The sequence below is a fragment of the Schistocerca cancellata genome, chromosome 1, assembly GCF_023864275.1.
Source record: "Schistocerca cancellata isolate TAMUIC-IGC-003103 chromosome 1, iqSchCanc2.1, whole genome shotgun sequence".
NCBI classification, from domain to species: Eukaryota; Metazoa; Arthropoda; class Insecta; order Orthoptera; family Acrididae; genus Schistocerca; species Schistocerca cancellata.
This window is the reverse complement of record NC_064626.1, coordinates 640,378,568-640,401,326: the sequence shown is the minus strand read 5'-3', so window position 1 is coordinate 640,401,326 and position 22,759 is coordinate 640,378,568. Positions and strand designations below refer to the sequence as shown.

Below are 22,759 nucleotides of genomic sequence, written 5' to 3'. Positions count from 1 at the left end.
TATTTGCTGAAGTACATTACAATAAATCTCACAATTTTAGACCTGATACTGAGCACTATGTTAGGACACGGGACTTTATTCTACAGGATTTCCAACTCTTGTCCGGTTATCCCGATTCAGGCGTTCTGTATTTTCCGTAAGGAGTAACAACATAGTAGAATTATCAAAAAATCATTTTTATTGGCTTAAAATTGCTTTGAACCTTGTAATGTATGAGTCAAAAGGTCAAATGCCTGAAAGAAAATTGTTCTATGGAATTCCGACCTCCCTCTCTAACGCCTCAGATGTCCTGAAACGGCCTACCTGCGCCAATTCAATACCATATGTAGTGTCTGGGTATAGTTATAAGCATTTCAGAACAACAATACGTTAGTTTGGCGTCGGCAAGCGTCAGTAGGTGTACGAGAAAGACAATTATTTTGTTCTGAATCTTGATTTCTGTGTGCAGTATTGATTTCTTGTAGTTTATTTGTGGCCTTACGGAAAACAGTTTTGTCTTGCGAGTAAGAATGAATGGTAAGAAAATGTACTCTGGCAGAAAAGGTACGAAAACATCGTATCCAACGCGGTGTCGAAGCAGTATGTCATCGAAGCGTCCAAAGATCAGATATGAAGCTGATAGCAGTTCAGAAGGAATCAGTGCCTCTGCTAAGAAATTGCAAGAGAGGGACCGGGATTTTGATGTGAATTAAGGATTGAGCGGTAGGATTTTAGATTTTTCTGTCAGTTTTTCAATTACTTCTCAACACGTGAAATGAAAACCGTGCAGTGCAGACATTACGCTGCAGGAACGAAGTACTCGAGTCGTAGGGTTCTCAATAATTATTGCTTGTCCAAACTGCCCGGAAGTTTTTATACCAAGAACTAAGTTTATACCGGACGCATACGAAATGAACCGTCAAATAGTTCTAGTAATGCCCCTGCTTACAGTAGGGCTAAACGGAATTGTAAAGTTTTGTGAGTTCAGATAACTGCCGCGACAGATATTTCGATCGTTCTATGATAAACTAGTGGATATGATTTCTCTCGTAATTTCAACAATGCAACAGACCATTCCTGGAATAGCAGATTAATGGCAAGAGTTTTCTGAAAGTAGAATGTTTTCATTTGTTCATTTCTAAAACACATTTCAAAACATTAAATGCATCTTCCTCGAACAATGATTTTTCAAAACCGCACTCAGCATAACTTCAGCAAGTTTCAGTCTTTTTATCAGAAAATTTAAACACAATTTGGTCATAACATTTCAAGGTGAACCTCTTGGGGGTTTCCGATTAGTTAATTTAAACAATGTTCATTAACAAAAGACTGTCCCTTTCTGGTAAAAACTGAACGAACTATTCAAACAATAGCCAGTTACACAAAACTCAATATTTCTAAAATCCCGTACCTGTTTGCGCGACTGCTACGGTCGCAGGTTCGAATCCTGCCTCGGGCATGGATGTGTGTGATGTCCTTAGGTTAGTTAGGTTTAAGTAGTTCTGAGTTCTAGGGGACTGATGACCACAGATGTTAAGTCCCATAGTGCTCAGAGCCATTTGAACTATTTGAACCGTACCTGTTTTACCAGCTACACCCATGTAGATTACATAGTCTTTTTTGTTTGTTTTTTCAGAATCACTAGTTACAGTGAGTGCTGGAGATCACCTCACATGCCACGGGAAAATTGCTGCAGTGTCGCTATTTTATTGTGTTTTCTGACAAAATATTTTTGTAAAATGCTTAAATAAATGTTCAACAACTACCCCAAGTATTATTTCTCTATCGCCCTTCCTTCCACCCAAAAGAGATTGTCAAGAAGAAGCTTTTTTAGGCCTTTACAGTGGTGTTACCGCTTAAAGCACGTAGGCTAACTGCCCGATTAGGACTACAACTGGGAAATTCCATTGTCTTTCAAGTATGATAATTTTGTTTCATCAGTCTCGTTACTGACACTACCTTACCTTCTACATCTCCTTCTGATCTGACGTACTTCCTCTTACGTCACACTGCTGCTTTGCCCCTCATGCTTCCCTTCACACATCTACGGAGGCAGCTGTGGACAGATTGAGAGCGTTGATATGCTTAGAGAGAATAAATACTATTGGAAACATTATCCGTCATTGACATGTACTGCTAGCCCAAACGAACCCTGAACTGAATGCTAGGTGGCTATAAATGTTTAAGTATTGGACAAATTTTGTTCTTTTCGCCTTCCCAAGACATTTTGAGATAGATATTCTTGCCACTTTCCTCTGTGGAGCTTATAACATGACCGTAGAGTGCGTGCTGTATTATGACGATTCTTGTGCCTCTCAGTTCCATTAATTAAGAGGCAGCTATAATTCAGTGAGTGATGATTTGTGGAGGTGAATAATGAGGGGTACTACGAAGAACAGTACGACTTACTATTGAAATGCACCTCATAGCAAATAAGTCAAATTCTAAATGTACACTATACTCTGCCTACCACTACACGACCTCGATCTTTTCACATTCTAGCTCTCAAAGGAATTAATGCTGCTCGAATAATCATCTGCCACACAGATTAGCAACTGTAGTAGAACACTGCCGGCCAGCTCATATTCATACCGAGTCCACGACAGTGTTGCCAACTCTAAAAAACCCGAGTCGCTAGATTCAATATCAAAAGTCGCTAGAAAGTCGCAAAAACTGATTTTACTAGGGGTGTACTGAAAATTTCGTGCTGTGAATGGTGCAATAAGCCAGTGGGGGGGGGGGGGGGGGATAAAATGTTAATAAAAACTCTCATACGTAATTGCTATATTGTCTTAATTAAATGATGCATCGCTTGCAACAACATATATATAAAATACGCAAACGTTTAATTAAACGTGTTATCATAATTGACGCAACACAAATTGTTGTTTCAATCACAGTAGTCAAATATACTAGAAATATACAACTATATTTGCAACAAAAGAAAGCAAGAAAACAAATTAGGTTACAAAATATATACACACCGGTATGTGAGCTATTCATCGCCGTCACTCAGAAGATCGAAAAACTTCTGTTTCATGCTCTGACAGAACTGTAGTTGATGCAGAGGATTGAACGTCGTTCAAAAGATGATGTTGCAGTTCGACTGGTTTTTTCGCAAATGGGTAACTTTTGTTCGTTCCAACAAGCTCCAATACGTCTGACGGTATGTCAAAACACGCACAATCTTTATTTTGTTTCTTCAGCTGGTCTCAATATGATCAAAGCATTAATTGTCTTTAACGATAATCCGTTACGTTGTTTGGTTTTTATAATGTTCATAGAACTGAATATTCTTTCCATTTCTGCATTTTAATGCGGTAGGCATAGAACAGTCATTGCTAGCTGCGAAATCGAAGAAAAAGGATTCTCCCCTGTGGCATTTTCATACTGCAAAACCTCACTCCAAAATAAAACAGTGTTAGTAGTGTTATTCCACCTAATCAAGTTGATATTATGCCATTCTTGCAACATACAGTCTATGAAATCGCCACTAAAACCCAGTTCTTCGGCTACATCCGCTACAGCATTATTTTTATTCATTTTTAGTGTTTCTTCAACGTTCAGCATTGAAATTTTTTTCAGGATCGTAACATTACTTGGCAGTCTTTGTTGAATTTCTTTTATGAGTTTCAGGCTAAACTGAATGCATCTCTTCTTCACATAAACTTTATTTTCTTCAGACAAACTTGACTCAGACAATGTCTATAGTTAAAAATCTTAGTTTTGTTAATGAAAATACTGGCCCGAAATAGTTTTGAGTCGTCAGTACTCCAAAAGTCGCCAGATAAGTCGCTAAATAATTTTTGTCGCTAAAAAGTTTTTTTTGTCGCTAAGACGAAGGCAAAAGTCGCCATTTCTAGCGACAAAGTCGCTAAATTGGCAACGCTGGTCCACGAGGCAAGCGACACAGCTCTGCCTTCCGGATGCTAACTGCCAAGTGCTGTTAACCGCTCACGCCCAGTAACAACAATAAGATTTTATTTCAAAACATTGTCAGCGGGCAGCGATTACCTTAAAATTTACCTCTACCAAACCAGAGGTAGCTGCAACATAGTCACTGTGATTAACCAGTTCGATAAGATGACTCTCAAATACTGTAAATAACTTGACGTGTGCCGATATAGTATCCTTACATGTTGACACAACTACCTTCGACTGTGACTGTGACACGATCCATCGATTTATTTAGGATGATACTGGATGATCTTTACAATGCGTACTGTGATATAATAAGGTGTATTTTCAGTCCATCAACTGTACGTCTACTGTCTAATAACAATCATTTCATATATCCTTGAGAAGATCTCTCGGTCTTCCCCACACTCTTAACGTAATGACAGTTAAATAAAGCTTAAGCAGCAATTATTACTCAAAGTAATTACACAAAATTGGATCCTGTGTATAGGTTATGATGACATCTACTACATTTTGCATTAATAATTTTGGATATTTCAGTAAATCTCATTTTATGGTCGGATGTAATTGCTGTTGATGTATTTACATGGCTTCTGTAAGAACAGCATTTTTAAACAGTGATGATAATTGTAAAATACAAATTGAAAATATTTGCATAGTATAATTTATTTCTAGTGCTCATGCGGAAGTCGAGAATGTGAAATTCAGTTGAACACAAAATAGCTCAGACAGGTACTGTGTGCGAAATTACTCACTTTCAAGTCACATATATGTGGAAAAAATAAGTTCTGTGACTGTAATATTGTAACATATTAAACACAATGTATCTCTTTCTCTGGAGACTAATTTGAAGACCTTGTAGTACCAGGACATGATACCCCTGCCGAATGCCTAGCTCTGCAGTCCACATTGGGCGATGGGTTGAGCTTTCAAGACGGTAATGCGTGACCATATGGTGCCCACCTCGTGAATATCCTCCTCCAGTAGACAGGAATCAAGCGAATGAGTTGGCCTGTGGTGTCCGCAGACATTGAAGTATACGTGAGCAACAAGGCATTCTACGGAAAGGAAACAGGGACTATTTCAACAAGGAACTGGAAGTGTATGAAATCTGGAGCTGGCAAAGAACATTAAAAATTAACTGAGCAGACAAATTATGCAAAGAAGTGCTACAAATAAGATGTGATGAAAGTATGCTGTGAAAGGTCTTGATAGAAAAACGGGCAGGCATCCATGAATTGTTAACTCGGCTCTAAAAGAAACTGTGCAGCTTAAAATAATAGAAACACACAATAGGTCATGTATGTAGCACTAGGTGTCATAGTTACGTAGAGGTGGAAAGATTGTCAAAAGATAGGAAGAGATGAGGGACATCGTCAAACGAGTTACTAGGCCAAGCAACACTTACAAATTGGGTTTTTCTTCAAAGACGCAGGCCACTAAGCCACGGACAATAGAATCAAATTAAAAGCCCCAGGAGCACCCTTTTATAGTGAGCCATGCTGGCTCGTATTGACTGATGTTGTCCACCATTGTCAGCAGTAGTTACCAGTAGTTACCTAGCAGCAGCATCGGCCGTGTCCCACGACACGACACGACCTGTGCACCTGCAAGGCTTTTGCAGGGGTCGCCGCGCAGACTGGATTGATTCTGATTAGGCGTTCGGACTGGAGCAAGGGGGCAAGACAGCGCCTGCCGAGAACGACGCGCCGAGGCTGTGCTGACTTGCAGCAGGACTTTGTTTGCGAAAATGTATGATACTCATACTCAGAGAACACCAACAAGTGGCAGACAGACGCTGGATGGACTGAGGAAATCACTGCTGCAGACTCTATATCATCCGTCAGCTGGCATCTCAAGGGGATGCAAAACTGGTCAGTGCGTTTCTGAACATTTGCTTCCGACTTTCCTGCGCTCTGCAAACCGTACCTGTTGCCACTCATCATGGCCACTTCTTTTTGAGCTTCAAAGTTGCTTTAACAAGCTTCTAATATTGCATTAGTGGTATGTTTCTTGTTATAACAGATGCCTGTGAACGTCGATTAAATGAAGCCTATTTTGGAGCTTAACAAACTTCCGTTTTACTAAAGCTCAAAAATATTGTTTGATTAGTGTTGTTGGGTATTTAGAAGCTTGATAGATTGATTAAATTCAAATTGTTTTTTCTATCCCAAAGTTCAAAATCCCCCATGTTAATCATTCTATTCATTTCACTAGTTAAGGGGAGCGAGTTTTATTGTTTCTTATTAATCTGTAGTTATTTAAGTTATAACAAAGCTGTTCGCCCTGTTTATCTTGTGCAAAACTATTATTCCTAGAATGTAATGAAATGTTTTTTTTAAATGTTACAGTATGGCCAGTTCCTCCAGGAGCTCAACCGGGGAGTTGGGTAGTGTGGGCGTCCAAATTGATCACATGCCGGCTCCTGGTTGTATAGCTTATCCATTCTGTTGTTCTAGTGCTCGTATTTGGATTGTCTTTCACACGACGAGTTATTTGAAAAAAATGTTCAAATGTGTGTGGAATCTTATGGGACTTAACTGCTAAGGTCATCAGTCCCTAAGCTTACACACTACTTAACCTTAACTATCCTAAGGACAAACACACACACCATGCCCGAGGGAGGACTCGAACCGCTGCCGGGACCAGCCGCACAGTTCATGACTGCGGCGCCTTAGACCGCTCGGCTAATCCTGCGTGGCACGTTATTTGATTCTAAGCCTTTCGGCAGCAATTAGTGCATCATATTTCATTAATGCAATGCTAGCCTGAGTAAATAATATTTTTGTTTCTTCTGGGTAACTACGTTCTTTTTCTTTTCTTTTATTTTTTTAATGCGAGAATTCGAGCGTCAAGAGTTCCCAATCAACCTACCACTTGCAGCACGGTGTGGAGTGTCGGACAGCACACAAAATTCGAGAAAAGGAAAAGCGCGAAACATTCCTAAAATTTTCTCCGGATTCCAGGCAATGTAAGATACACCAAGCGGTTTGGTCTAACAGTCACAAGACGAATACCAATTACGCAACGACTTTAACTAAAAGCTGCCTTGAGATATAACACGAACTAATCAAACTCAACATAAAGGAAAGGTGTTATTCAATAATAGGGTACTCTATACTCTCTTTCAAAATCTAAAGGTGGCAGGGGTAAAATACAGGGAGCGAAAGGCTATTTACAATTTGTACAGAAACCAGATGGCAGTTATAAGAGTCGAGGGACATGAAAGGGAAGCAATGGTTGGGAAGGGAGTAAGGCAGGGTTGTAGCCTCTCCCCGATGTTATTCAATCTGTATATTGAGCAAGCAGTAAAGGAAACAAAAGAAAAATTTAGAGTAGGTATTAAAATCCATGGAGAAGAAATAAAAACCTTGAGGTTTGCCGATGACATTGTAATTCTGTCAGAGACAGCAAAGGACCTGGAAGAGCAGTTGAACGGAATGGACAGTGTCTTGAAAGGAGGATATAAGATGAACATCAACAAAAGTAAAACAAGGATTATTTAATGTAGTCGAATTAAGTCGGGTGATGCTGAGGGAATTAGATTAGGAAATTAGACACTTAAAGTAGTAAAGGAGTTTTGCTATTTGGGGAGCAAAATAACTGATGATGGTCGAAGTAGAGAGGATATAAAATGTAGACTGGCAATGGCAAGGAAAGCGTTTCTGAAGAAGAGAAATTTGTTAACATCGAGTATAGATTTAAGTGTCAGGAAGTCATTTCTGAAAGTATTTCTATGGAGTGTAGCCATGTATGGAAGTGAAACATGGACGGTAAATAGTTTGGACAAGAAGAGAATAGAAGCTTTCGAAATGTGGCGCTACAGAAGAATGCTGAAGATTAGATGGGTAGATCACATAACTAATGAGGAAGTATTGAATAGGATTGGGGAGAAGAGAAGTTTGTGACACAGCTTGACCAGAAGAAGGGATCGGTTGGTAGGACATGTTCTGAGGCATCAAGGGATCCCCAATTTAGTATTGGAGGGCAGCGTGGAGGGTAAGAATCGTAGGGGGAGACCAAGAGATGAATACACTAAGCAGATTCAGAAGGATGTAGGTTGCAGTAGATACTGGGAGATGAAGAAGCTTGCAGAGGATAGAGTAGCATGGAGAGCTGCATCAAACCAGTCTCAGGACTGAAGACCACAACAACAAACAACTGTAATACAATGCTTTGTAACTAATAAAGCAGACGAGTCTTATGGAATTCAAAGCTGAAAAAGGTACAGATGAACGATGAGGCCACCGACACCAATCATCAACTCTTCACCCTATTACGGCTGAGCCGCACAACACTACTTTGGCGATCAAACCCGTAGGGGTAAATTGCGCCAAATCACACAGCCGACTCGCTGCTCCTCGCCACACCGTGCACCGCCTGGCCACCAGAGAGCGCGCTAATACTGCAGCACAGCTGCTAGCTGCAGGTCAGTGCCCCACCACCACAAATCTGATGTTAGCAAGCAGACGCGCGAATTCAAGTCACTGGAAAGATGGACATCTGGGACAACAGTACAGTTTCAGTACAGCTACAATCATTTACTCATAGTCTGTTCAATTGATGTCGATAAAATTACGATGGTTGTCTGTAACTCAGTTTACTAATCTAAACGTATATGCGGTTTTCCAAAAACAATTCGTTCAAATTGATTCGGAAAGTAGAGAACATCAAAGCAAATATATTTGGGTGTGGTACCTATGGCCCCCAATGGTAAATTCTGATACTAGAAAATTATTTCATAGGAGGTAGTTCTGCATGCTAATTGCAGCAGTGGCATTGGCGTCAACTGCTCGAATGCGCGACCATTGGACTGTGTTCACGCAGTACATCGTCGGACCTTTGACTCTTGATGTACCGACAGTGGTATCAGCAGCGACATCAATTTAGGCGACGATTTCATGCGCCAGTTATTTCATATGCCCCCAGAGGAAGAAGTACAGACACGTAAGATCAGGTGACCTGGATGGCCATGCCACAGGACCACCTCCTTCATCCGTCGGCTCCCCAAGGTGGCTCTCAGATGGTTCCTTACAGCAATGCTGGAAGTAGTCCTGTTGTCTAACCTTCAGAGGTATGTCCACCAGCAGTTCTGGCAACACATATTCCACGAAGATGCGGTATCTCCGTTCGTTGACGCGGAAAGGAGGAATGCATCGCCCAGTCAATCATATATATATATATATATATATATATATATATTGATTTCTTTGTCTCCTGTATTTGTTTTAAAGAATAGTTTCGTAATATGCTGTATACAAATGCTACAGTTACGTTATATTTGTATCTGTTAGTATATGTGCGGATGTGTACTCAGGTTTGTTTTATTCAAAATTGTAGCTTGAGACATGCCCACGTACCATTTAATTGTAAGAATTCGTTCAATACTGATTTATTTTGACGAAACAGAAACGTAAGGAAGTAGTTACTCAAGTTTTACTTAAAGAATAATAGAGTAGGATTTACAGTATCGCAGTCAAGAAGAACAATGATAATGAGGCTATCATTCGTAAATACACTCCTGGAAATGGAAAAAAGAACACATTGACACCGGTGTGTCAGACCCACCATACTTGCTCCGGACACTGCGAGAGGGCTGTACAAGCAATGATCACACGCACGGCACAGCGGACACACCAGGAACCGCGGTGTTGGCCGTCGAATGGCGCTAGCTGCGCAGCATTTGTGCACCGCCGCCGTCAGTGTCAGCCAGTTTGCCGTGGCATACGGAGCTCCATCGCAGTCTTTAACACTGGTAGCATGCCGCGACAGCGTGGACGTGAACCGTATGTGCAGTTGACGGACTTTGAGCGAGGGCGTATAGTGGGCATGCGGGAGGCCGGGTGGACGTACCGCCGAATTGCTCAACACGTGGGGCGTGAGGTCTCCACAGTACATCGATGTTGTCGCCAGTGGTCGGCGGAAGGTGCACGTGCCCGTCGACCTGGGACCGGACCGCAGCGACGCACGGATGCACGCCAAGACCGTAGGATCCTACGCAGTGCTGTAGGGGACCGCACCGCCACTTCCCAGCAAATTAGGGACACTGTTGCTCCTGGGGTATCGGCGAGGACCATTCGCAGCCGTCTCCATGAAGCTGGGCTACGGTCCCGCACACCGTTAGGCCGTCTTCCGCTCACGCCCCATCATCGTGCAGCCCGCCTCCAGTGGTGTCGCGACAGGCGTGAATGGAGGGACGAATGGAGACGTGTCGTCTTCAGCGATGAGAGTCGCTTCTGCCTTGGTGCCAATGATGGTCGTATGCGTGTTTGGCGCCGTGCAGGTGAGCGCCACAATCAGGACTGCATACGACCGAGGCACACAGGGCCAACACCCGGCATCATGGTGTGGGGAGCGATCTCCTACACTGGCCGTACACCACTGGTGATCGTCGAGGGGACACTGAATAGTGCACGGTACATCCAAACCGTCATCGAACCCACCGTTCTACCATTCCTAGACCGGCAAGGGAACTTGCTGTTCCAACAGGACAATGCACGTCCGCATGTATCCCGTGCCACCCAACGTGCTCTAGAAGGTGTAAGTCAACTACCCTGGCCAGCAAGATCTCCGGATCTGTCCCCCATTGAGCAAGTTTGGGACTGGATGAAGCGTCGTGTCACGCGGTCTGCACGTCCAGCACGAACGCTGGTCCAACTGAGGCGCCAGGTGGAAATGGCATGGCAAGCCGTTCCACAGGACTACATCCAGCATCTCTACGATCGTCTCCATGGGAGAATAGCAGCCTGCATTGCTGCGAAAGGTGGATATACACTGTACTAGTGCCGACATTGTGCATGCTCTGTTGCCTGTGTCTATGTGCCTGTGGTTCTGTCAGTGTGATCATGTGATGTATCTGACCCCAGGAATGTGTCAATAAAGTTTCTCCTTCCTGGGACAATGAATTCACGGTGTTCTTATTTCAATTTCCAGGAGTGTAGTTATTACATTCATTCCGAGGAGGTGTGCGGGATAGAGAAGGCAAGTTCCTTGTATGCCATCCTTCTGCCAATGGTGTAATCAAATTGTATGCATTTTTAGGTTTATCCAAGACTTGCACTTTCATTTTCTGGTTCATGCACTGTTTGCGGCATTATTATTTGTGTGTGTTTCTAAATTACGATCCAGACGTAAAACTGAAGAACACGGCAGGAAGTTTTCAATCGTGCATTCGAGGTGGAATCCAAAATTTTTGGGACTGGTGCCGCTATCTGGAAAGTAGAAGTAGTAAATCTTTGCACCGCTACGTGGCGAGATCTGCATATCTGATGAGTCAGTGTGCGGAATCGCAGTCAATGTGTTGCGTGTCCACAGCGATTTCCGTAATACTCTGTGTTTCGTGTGTTGCTATTTTACAGCGTGTTGACGTGTGCACGGACTTTCGTCACACGGCATCTGATGATCCAACCTTCTTGTCACAGGTTATCACTGGCGACGGCAGCTGGATTTATGGTTATGACGCAGAGACAAATCAACAATCGTCCCAGTGGAAGAGCCCAGGCTCTACAAGACCCAAAAAGGTGAGATAGGCGAAGAGCAAAGTAAAGAGCATGACCATCATTTTCTTTGATACCAATGGAATTGTGCACAAAGAATTCGTCCCACCCAACCAAACAGTGAATTCCGCGTACTACTGTGACATTTTGCGACGGCTCCGTCAAACGTGCGGCGACGACGGCCCGAAATTTGGCGTCGAGGGAACTGGCTGCTGCATCACGACAACGCGCCGTGTCACACCTGCTTGCTCACCAGGACCTTTTCGGCAAAAAACAAAATGGCGGTTGTACCCCACCCACCATACTCGCCAGATGTGGCACCTTGCAACATTGTGCTATTCCCAGAACTGAAACTCTAGTTGAAAAGCCGTCGGTTCGACACTCTAGAGAGGATTCAAGAAGCATAGCTGTCGGTGCTAAACACCCTCAAAGAACAGGACTTCCAGAAAACATTTGACCAGTGGCAGAAGCGCTGTGACCGGTGTGTGCGTGCGGATGGGAACTACTTCGAGGGTGATGGTGACCTCTAGTCCAAAGCTAAGATTTTCAACAGATGGCAGCACCAGCCCCGAAAATTCTGCATAGCACCTCGTATTTCAATGTTACTTCAAAATCACGCATCGGCTGCAAAATTATCGTTAATACGGTAGCAATATGATATCAGTTATGAATTTTCTTATTTAATTGAGGCTATAAAGGTACGACATATCATTCTGCTCTGTTCCGTCATTTCTTATAAACAGCAAATGCTGCGTGCCCTACATCAAAATAGACTGAGGTTGGTGGATGTTTTTCATTTCCCAAACTTGAATCATGGTATACTTCTCGTATTACTAGTTGAATATTGCATTGATTTTCTCTTGGGGTTCTTTAATACCTTCGAACATCGTTGAAAAGAACACCAAGTCAACATGTTTCTTCCACTGGTATACCAAAAACGAAAATGAATTTGCCTTCACATGTATCAATATCTACAAATCTTAATAAACGTGTAAGAAAATCGTCGATTCTGTAAACAATCGAACTCCCTTGCATAGAACAGATTTGACTGCGTGATTACTTCACAAGTTAGTTACTGTGTTAAATGTGTGAGCGACAAGAAGTTTAGGAAATACCTGAAATGCTCTCATTATGAAAAAGTAGATGAACGTAGTCTGGGGATTTGAGCTCCATTTTAAACAAAAGCTAGTGTTTCACGCTTCGTAATATTTACGATGTCATATGTCCCGAACCATGTGCCATACAATGATATAACTAAGCAGATACATTCAGTGGTATATGTGTATACAGCCTAAAAGCAGTGTCGCATATAGAGTAAGTAATAAAGAAGTAACAAATGAAAACGTCACGCTTGATGCTGAAATCCGATCGCATAACAGAAAAAATGTAGTAAGCGATAAACTTTCTTCCTGTTTTTCATGTTGTGATAGTTGTTAGCTAGAATAGCCTTCGTAATGGTTTGAAATTATGTGTAAAACATGCTGACAGTCAAAAAGTACTCTCATTCAGAAATACTGGATGAATGAAATCCGGGTGTTCACTCGCTATCCGTTACGCTGCCTCGAAACAAAATAGACAGTTTCTAACCGTAATAAGTGCCTTGTCGTGTTAAACTTTTGACGTAAGATACACAGCTTAACGAGTAGAATATGACAACAATTAAAATTTTTATATTCGGTGAATAATTACGGGAAATGTTGAAAATCGAATTTTCGTTCCTCCTACGCTGCAACATGTAGCGGTTTCCAGGACAGAGCTTTAGTAACGTAGATAAGGAGGTGAGCTAGCATACATTATGGAAGAGCGTCATCTGCATCCCTCTAAGCCTAATAGACAACAGGTAGCCCAAGGTGCTAGGCAGTACAATGTTTGTAGAGCTCCATGCTGCTGTTGGCAAACGACCGCTAGCGGAGGCGGCCGGGCAGACTGGAAGCGGGTGCTCAGGTGTGGGCACGAGAGGCGGCGATGAGCCCGCCCCCGCCTTACGGGATGAGCCCGGCGAGTTATGTGTGCTCTCAGGCCGAACGAGGGGGCCGTCCAGGTACCCGCCGCCCACCCCACCCCACCCCACAGCTCGCCGAGGCCCGGCCCGGGGCTGACGGTGGAGCGAGCCGGCCGCTGCTGCCAGGGGCGCATCCCAGCCTACAGGACACGCGGCGTACCGTCCCTCGACGTTGTGGCTATTCACCCTTGCGCGTAGTCGATACCAGTATGAGATATCGTGCAGCATCAAACAGCTTAAAAGTGGTCAGATCCAGCAGGACTGAGATGTCACTAGAGTATCAACAAAAATCAGGCGGAAACTTTTTCCAAAATAGTCGATAAAGTAGTATAATCAAGAACAGTCTCACATTCAAGTTTTGGTTTGCGCATCAGTCCGTAACATTTTTCCACAATTTTCATACACACAACAGTTAAACATAACAGTGAATTTGGTCTCAGTAAAATACACATGTCAAAAAAAAAAAAAGGTTTGTATCACCTCGGTTCCGAGAGTTCCGGAACCTATACAGAAAATTGAAAAAGAGATCATCATAAATATCATTTCCACCACTTTTATTGCTCGTGAAAATCACATATGGCATATTGTACCAACATACAGCGAGACCTTCAGAGGTGGTGGTCCAGATTGCCGTACACGCCGGTACCAATAATGCCCAGTAGCACGTTCTCCTGCATTGATGCTAGTTCGTATTCGTCGTGGCATACAAGCCACAAGTTCACAAGGCACTGTTGGCCCATATTTTCCCACTCCGCAGCGGCGATTCGGGGTAGATCCCTCATAGTGATTGGTGGGTCACGTAGTCCAAACACACCCCTTTACAAACTATCCCAGGCATCCAGGCATATATGATAGGGTTCATCTCTGGAGAACAAGCTGGCCACTCTAGTCGAGCGATGTCGTTATCCTGAAGGATGTTATTCACAAGATGTGCACGATGGGGGCCGCGAATTGTCGTCGATGAAGACGAAAGCCTCGCCAACATCCTGCCGATATGGTTGCACTGTCGGTCGGAGGATGGCATTCATGTATCGTACAGACGTTACACCTTCCATCACTACCAGCGGCGTACGTCGGCCCCACATAATGCCACCCCAAAACAGAAGGGAACCTCCACCTTGCTGCACTCGCTGGACAGTGTGTCTAAGGCGATCAGCCTGACCGGATTGCCTCCATACACGTCTCTGACGATTGTCTGGTTGAAAGCATATGCGACACTCATCGGTGAAGAGAACATGATGCCAATCCTGAGCGGTCCATTCTGCATGTTGTTGGGTCCATCGGGAGTGAAGCTGCGCATCATGCGCACAGTTTGAGTCATCACACGACATCCTGTGGCTGCACGAAAAGCCTTATTCAACATGGTGGCGTTGCTGTCAAAGTTCCTCCGAGCCATAATCCGTAGGTAGTGATCATCCACTGCAGTAGTATCTCTTAAGCGGCCTGAGCGAGGCATGTCATCGACAGTTCCTGTCTCTCTCTGTATCTCCTCCATGTCCGAACAACATCGCTTTGGTTCACTTCGTGGCGCCTGGACACTTCCCTTGCTGAGAGCCCTTCCTACCACAAAATAACAATGCGGACGCGATTTTAATCGCTCTATTGACCGTCTAGGAATGGCTGAACTACAGACAACACGAGCCGTGTACCTCCTTCCTTGTGGAATGACTGGAATGTAACGGCGGTCGGACCCTATCCGTCTAATAGGCGCTGCTCATGCATGGTTGTTTACATTTTTGGGCGGGTTTAGTGACATATCTGAACAGTCAAAGGGACTGTGTCTTTGATACAATATCCATATTAAACGTCTATCTTCAGGAGTTCTGGGAACTGGGGTGACGCAAAACTCTTTTTGATGTTGGTATTATCCTTCAGTATTTACAAATCTGCCAACGACTATAGAAACTGCGTAGGGTTTGAAGGGCAGAACTCGTCCAGCCATGTTAGGAGCACATTTTCATCCGAAATGGAAGGTTATTCCATTGACAGCACAGAAGTTGAAACTGTGAGGGCGCAAGGTCAGGTGGAAATGGTGGTTGCGGGATGTGTCCCCAACACTGCTCCTGTGCACCGTTCTTTGTCAGTCTAGCTGAATGTGGACGGGCGTTATTGAAGAGTAGCATCACTTCACGCGGTGTTCCTGATAGTCGTTCTTCGACTGCGTCTGCAAGGAGTCTCAGTTATTGGATAACATTACCTTTTCAGGATTCGCGCTGCTCTTTGTGCGGGGAGTTGTTGCTTTGTTTGGACTCAACCATTTCCTTCTTTTCCTTATGTTAGCATAAAGTCATCATTTCTCGTCAACTGTGAAGATACGGGATAGAAATGGTCGGTATTGCTCACGAGCCTGTTGCTGACGAGGAAGCAGAGATGTACATATGGCCACCAACTGATTGTTGTGATTGTGGCTTAAAGCGCTCGTTAACAATACACACGATTTTTGAACCTGCCGCACGATATTGGAATGATCACAGTTCATCACATTTCCTAGTTATCGTGTACACTAACATGGATCATTGTGGATTAATGCGTTTTGGCAGTCTTCATACAACGCCGAGGGTCTTGCTGAACGTGGAGAATCATCATTGTCATATCCTCCTTAAAACAAGAACAGTTGTTTCCTTGCCGTATCCCCATACACGCCCAAATATTTCTAGCTGCCTCCGCTACTGTCATTCCTCTATTGAAATCAAACAGAAGAACACGTCGGGAATGTTCCGATTTCTCTAATTTGCTCTCCATTTTCTAGTGTCTTCGCTTGAAGATGATGGGTACGAAACCCTTCGAAACGTTGCGAGAAGACGACGCCTTTACTCGGCTGATCACCCGAGAAGATTTCACGAACCTGATACGTTATTTGATTTTCAAAAGCTGAGCAAAACTGAACGTACTCAAGACATTTCCCTCTTTACTTATTCTGATCAACACTGAAGTGACACACAATATTTTTAGCGCAACGCAATCTGACTTTCAATAATCCCAACAAAAGAATGGCCCTGACTAACAATAACCTATACCTTTCATGAATCACTTACCTCACAAAAATCTTCGTTACTCGAACTTCTGCAATACATCGAGCGCCAATACTGCCAGCTAAATAAAAGATTCTAACTACTGAAGGCACTAACTACTGAAAGGCATAGTTAGCAAATGAAAGATTTTGATGGAGAATAAACAATGTATTTACCTTAATAGTGTTCAAAAGTCATTATATATATATATATATATATATATATATATATATATATATATATATATATATATATATCACTTCAGTCTTACAAATTTCCTTTTTCTGACGGACACACGTCCAGATCCCCCGCTCTCAAAATTCTGCCATCTCTCTCCCCACATCCACTACTGCTGGCGGCTCACCTCCAACTGCGCAACGCTACGCGCTGTTCACATCCATCTGCCCAACACTACAATAGCAAATATTCCAACAATGCAAACCAGCCACTGACTGCACACAGCACAGTCAGTGATTTTTATACAGAATGCTACGTGGCGTTACCAACATAAAAACCTAAACAGCCTCCTTGCATATATTGTACTCCAAACATACGTTCCCAGATATTTCTCCCTCTAATTAAGGCTTATGTTTGATAGCAGTCGACCTCTCTTGGCCAGGAATGCTAGTATTGTATATGGTACTAGCGTCATAATGATTCTCATTAGAGAGAAACCAACAGAACTGATTGTTAACGATGTTTTTCAAAGAATTGTTTAGTGGTTGGCTGAAGATTGACTCTCCGTTAACTTAAAAAAACGCATTCTATTTAGTTATGTACTACAAATTCTTACCAACAATTGATTTTGCATATGAACAGGGGTCAGGAAGTAGGACAGAATACTCCAAATTTTTGAGTGTGCATACTGATGAAAACGTGAGTTGCAAGATGGGTATTACTGGGTTTCTCATACAGTTAAGTTCTTCTATTTTTGCTCTTCCTTTCGCTGAATAATGTCTTAAGGAATAACTTTCTGGAATAACTCACTACTTAAAAGCAGTTTATTGACTGCAGGAAGGCGAATGATATGAATAATATGTGGCTTTCACCCACGGGCATTTTAACTACGTCGTGACAATAAATATATTCACTAACGAAATTTTGCCATTAATAATCCGTAACAATCTGATAAGAACAGTGATGTTCATACCTACAACACTAGATGGAAAAATGACCATTATTATCCATTACTAAAGCTGTCAGTGGCTTAGAAACGAATTCAATACGGCGAAACAAAATTATTTGTTCATTTGGGCCATAACGTAAAATTTCTGACTTGTAACAAAGCAAGTTCTAATGTAGCATAAAATCATTCATTACCTATGTACGCATGTCCTGTAACTGAGTCATTTATCATTTCAATGAAAGACCTGTGGACCATTTAGCTAACTAACGTACTCTTGCGAGTGGAGAGCTCTCAACGAGAGTAAGGGGGAGGGGGGGTTGATGAGGGGTGTCGTGTATACGAAATTTCACGATTATACAGGAGAGGTTGACAATCAGTTACGCCAGTCCAAACCTAAGCGCGGTTCACCTTTTAACATGTTTAATACGCCAGAGGTGGTGTCAAATAATGCGTTAAGTATGATCTACGAGTTTTCGTTTCATATGTTGCAAAGGGTGTCTTTCCTTAGCGTGTTTCTGTATTCCTCTGATCGCCCGAGGTTAGCGAAAATCCTACAGGTCAGAATGACGTCTTGTGTGGTGTGTTCTTGCTCACATGTGTAGCTTGACTCATTGCTCTGATATGTTCGGTGTAGATGCGTGGAAAAAGCTGCTGAAGTCAAACCAACAGCGATCTGATTTACAGAGTCTGTAGAAGACTTCAGAAACGGAAAGTGGGTAACAGGTAGCCACATACAAGGGTTGGTCAAAGATGTGAAAACAACGTGAGGAATGTGCATGCCTCAACATTAATTCAAACGCTAGTCAAGCCCACAGCTTGCACTGTTGTATTTGACCACTAACGACACAAGTGAAATGTCCTCAATAAGTTGCGAGTGCTAATCCCAGTCAGAACCGTGTTCTGTATAGCTGCAGTTCATTACGTTTGAGCTGGCTGGATTAGAACTTGGGCTGATTGTTGCTGTTCATATTATGGGCGATTCTGTAACAAAGGTAGTGGAAGTATTTGGTGTTTCAAAAGGGACCACATCGAAGATATGTACCACATACAGCCAAAGCGGAAAGGCATGATCCTCTCGCAGCACGACGGAAGTGGCGAAATACACTACTGGCCATTAAAATTGCTACACCAAGAAGAACTGCAGATGATAAACGGGTATTCATTGGACAAATATATTATACTAGAACTGACGTCTGATTACATTTTCACGCAATTTGGGTGCATAGATCCTCAGAAATCAGTACCCAGAACAACCACCTCTGGCCGTAATAACGGCCTTGATACACCTGGGCATTGAGTCAAACAGAGCTTGGATAGAGTGTACAGGTACAACTGCCCATGCAGCTTCAACACGATACCACAGTTCATCAAGAGTAGTGACTGGCGTATTTTGACGAGCCGGTTGCTCGGCCACCATTGACCAGATGTTTTCAATTGGTGAGAGATCTGGAGAATGTGCTGGTCAGGGCAGCAGTCGAACATTTTCTGTATCCAGAAAGGCCCGTACAGGACCTGCAACATGCGGTCGAGCATTATCCTGCTGAAATGTAGGGTTTCGCAGGGATCGAGTGAAGGGTGGAGCCACGGGTCGTAACACATCTGAAATGTAACGTCCACTGTTCAAAGTGCCGTCAATGCGAACACGAGGTGACCGAGACGTGTAACCAATGATACCCCATACCATCACGCCGTGTGATACGCCAGTATGGCGATGAAGAATACAAGCTTCTAATGTGCGTTCGCCGTGATGTCACCAAACACGGATGCGACCATCATGATGCTGTAAACAGAACCTGGATTCATCCGAAAAAATGACGTTTTGCCATTCGTGCACCCAGGTTCGTCGTTGAGTACACCATCGCAGGCGCTCCTGTCTCTTATGCAGCGTCAAGGGTAACCGCAGCCATGGTCTCCGAGCTGATAGTCCATGCTGCTGCAAACGTCGTCGAACTGTTCGTGCAGATGGTTGCTGTCTTGCAAACGTCCCCATCTGTTGACTCACATCAGCCATGCGGATAAGATGCCTGTCATCTCGACTACTAGTGATACGAGGCCGTTGGGATCCAGCACGGCGTTCCGTATTATCCTCCTGAACCCACCGATTCCATATTCTCCTAACAGTCATTGGATCTCGACCAACGCGAGCAGCAATGTCGTGATACGATAAATCGCAATCGCGGTAGCCTACAATCCTACCTTTATCAAAGTCGGAAACGTGATGGTACGCATTTCTCCTCCTTACACGAGGCATCACAACAACGTTTCACCAGGCAACGCCGGTCAACTGCTGTTTGTGTATGAGAAATCGGTTTGAAACTTTCCTCATGTCAGCACGTTCTAGGTGTCGCCACCGGCGCCAACGTTGTGTGAATGCTCTGAAAAGCTAATCATTTACATATCACAGCATCTTCTTCCTGTCGGTTAAATTTCGCGTCTGTAGCACGTCATCTTCGTGGTGTAGCAATTTTAATGACCAGTAGTCTATAAGAGGACGACAACTGCTGAAGTCACTGCGGAACTGAATGTCGCTCTCCCGAATCCTGACAGCAACAAAACAACGAGAATGGAGCTGCATAAATTGGAAATTGCAGGATCAACTAGAAGTCCAGAACCACTCATCAGTAGTGCAAATGCCCGTAACAGCAGATAGGGGTGCCGAAGGCATAAAAGCTGGACTACAGCGCAATGGAAGAAAGTCATTTGGTTGGATGAGTCTTGTTTCAAACTGTTTCGAACTTCCGGTCAACTTTACATCTGGCATACGGCATCCCAAGACCACGATGCAACCTGCTTGCTTCCAAGAGTGGAACAAGGCGGGGTTCGTGATGATTCGGGCAGCAATATTGTGTTATTCCATAGGCTCTATGGCGCTCTGCAAGGTCGTATTACTTACACATATTATATGTCCACTTCGGCTGATCGTGTCCTTTGCATAGCACAATATTTTTTCCCCATTGGTAATACTGGGATCCGAGAGGAAGACGCCACCGTTCACACAGCTGCCATCGTCCAATATTCAATTCTGAGCACATAAATGAATTGTCGCATCTCCTCTTGCCACCATAGTTACAATATCTCGACAGTTTTGAGACCTTGTGGTCTACTTTTGGGAGAAGGGCGTGTGATCCCTATCCACTACCGCAGTCGTTACCTGAACATGCCAGTAAGATTCTACTCGAAACAACACAAGGCCCGGATTTATCCATACAGCCACATTAGGTACTGTGTTAAGTTTTTGGTGTTTCCTTATTTTTGTCCACCTGCTGTACATTAAAACTAATCAATTCTAGCAGAGGTTGAAAATACTGTTTCAGTCGTAAATTACTTTATATTTACACGACCGGTTCCCGACTGTTAGAAGACCATCATCAGGTGTCGTAGATGTTATGTGGTCCCCGAGCGCCGCGTGCACCAGGCGCGGTGTAATCAATTCTAATTTAATTTGGATTTTACATGAAATTGGGAAACGAAACAATTGTTCCGCACATCGCAGTGTTGATTGAGTTAATCCTTTCTAAATGATTGGTAAGTAGCTGTCAGTCGAAAAGCGAGTCTCATGTTTATCCTGTGAGACTTAAAAAAGAATGGTTCAAATGGCTCTGAGCACTATGGGACTTAACATCTGAGGTCATCAGTCCCCTAGAACTTAGAACTACTTAAACTTAACTAACCTAAGGACATCACACACACCCATGCCCGAGGCAGGATTCGAACCTGCGACCGTAGCGGTCTCGCGGTTCCAAACTGAAGCGCTTAGAACCGCACGGCCACACTGGCCGGCTGTGAGACTTAACGGAGATCACATGAAACAACTTGCTACCCTTCTAGCCATAGTTTATCATATGTCGTTACAGCAATGAAGATATGCTAGCCACTGGAAGGAAGCGCATGATATCCACGTGCTCAAGAAGAAAAAATGCATATACTTTCGGACCGTTATCGCTGATATCAGTCTATTCTTGAAATATACATGTTCCATGCTCACGCATCACGACATTCATGGATAACGTAAATCACATCTGTAAAGTGAACACTGTTTCCGCATATAGAGATCTTGCGAAACTCAGCTTACTTTGTTTGTCCGCGAGATCCACAACGCAGTAGTCATTGGAGCCCGGTTGCGGCCCTGTTGATTCCGCACTGACTTGTAGTAAAAGATAATACGAGCTTACTGAGTATCGGACCAGATGTGGGACTGCATTCAGAACTTCCTTGCAGACGGGAATCTAGGCGTCGCTTTTAATGGAACAAATTCGACAGGTGTAAATTTCAGAAGTACCCCAAGAAAGTTTGACAGGACCGTTACTGTTTTCAGTGCGCAGAAATGATCTAGCGGATAACTTCTTTAGATTTTAAGGCTGGTCGCATATGGTGCAACCGTCTACTGACAGAAGACTACGAACTGCAAGAAGACCTGCAGAGAATTGGGGGTTGGCGAAGGCACAGAAGGTGTACTCTGAGCGTAAATAAAAGTAACGTACTGCGCAGAAATAGGTGAATAAATCCACTACTGTACGATTACACTATTGGCGAAATGTAACTAGAAAGTACTGCAAAACATCTATAAGTAATATCCGGAGCGGTCTGAGTTGGAACTGTAGGAACAAGAGATGCTAGGCTGAGGATCGTTGGAAGAAACTGAAGGAAACGTAACTCAACACAAAAGGTGTCTGAATTTTCAACGTAAATTATTATCATTACTTCTCAGGAGCCATATAAACCCCTGTACAGTGAAAATCGGTTGTATCCTGTGCTTGGACTTAATTTCACGCCACAGAACGTGGTAAAATATTTGGGAACGGCCTTGGTTCAAGAAAGTCTTGGAATTCGGCAGGTATCCAGAAAGGAACTCTGGAGTACTACGAGTTTGCACCTCCCCCTTGAATGAGTTTTCGAGAGAATTCTATTGGTGCTCTACTGAATGCAAGAATCACACACACCATGACATAAAAGTTTCCAGTTTATTCCTACCCGTTTAGTGCATCTTGGGATAGTTGTAAACAGAATAACACTATGTTGGCAAACGAATTATGTTGCTTTCTCTCGCCCTTTTTTCTTAACTGTGCCAGGGTCCGGTTTCGATAAGCCATCGATAAGCCATATACATGAGTTGGTATTTTTTTTGTTGTTTACTACTATATCCTATGTCTTCCCTATCTCCACGAACGTTGATTCCCTAAAATGTTCGAACATGTGAGTGAAACATATTTTTCCTGTTCGTACACGT

At 43.4% G+C, this 22,759-nt stretch overlaps 1 pseudogene; it reads left to right on the top strand.

Annotated features, from left to right (window-relative positions):
• The first annotated feature begins 13,358 nt into the window (after nucleotides 1–13,358).
• Nucleotides 13,359–22,759, top strand: part of LOC126091029 (peptidyl-prolyl cis-trans isomerase 5-like) — an 82,392-nt pseudogene continuing 72,991 nt past the window's right edge.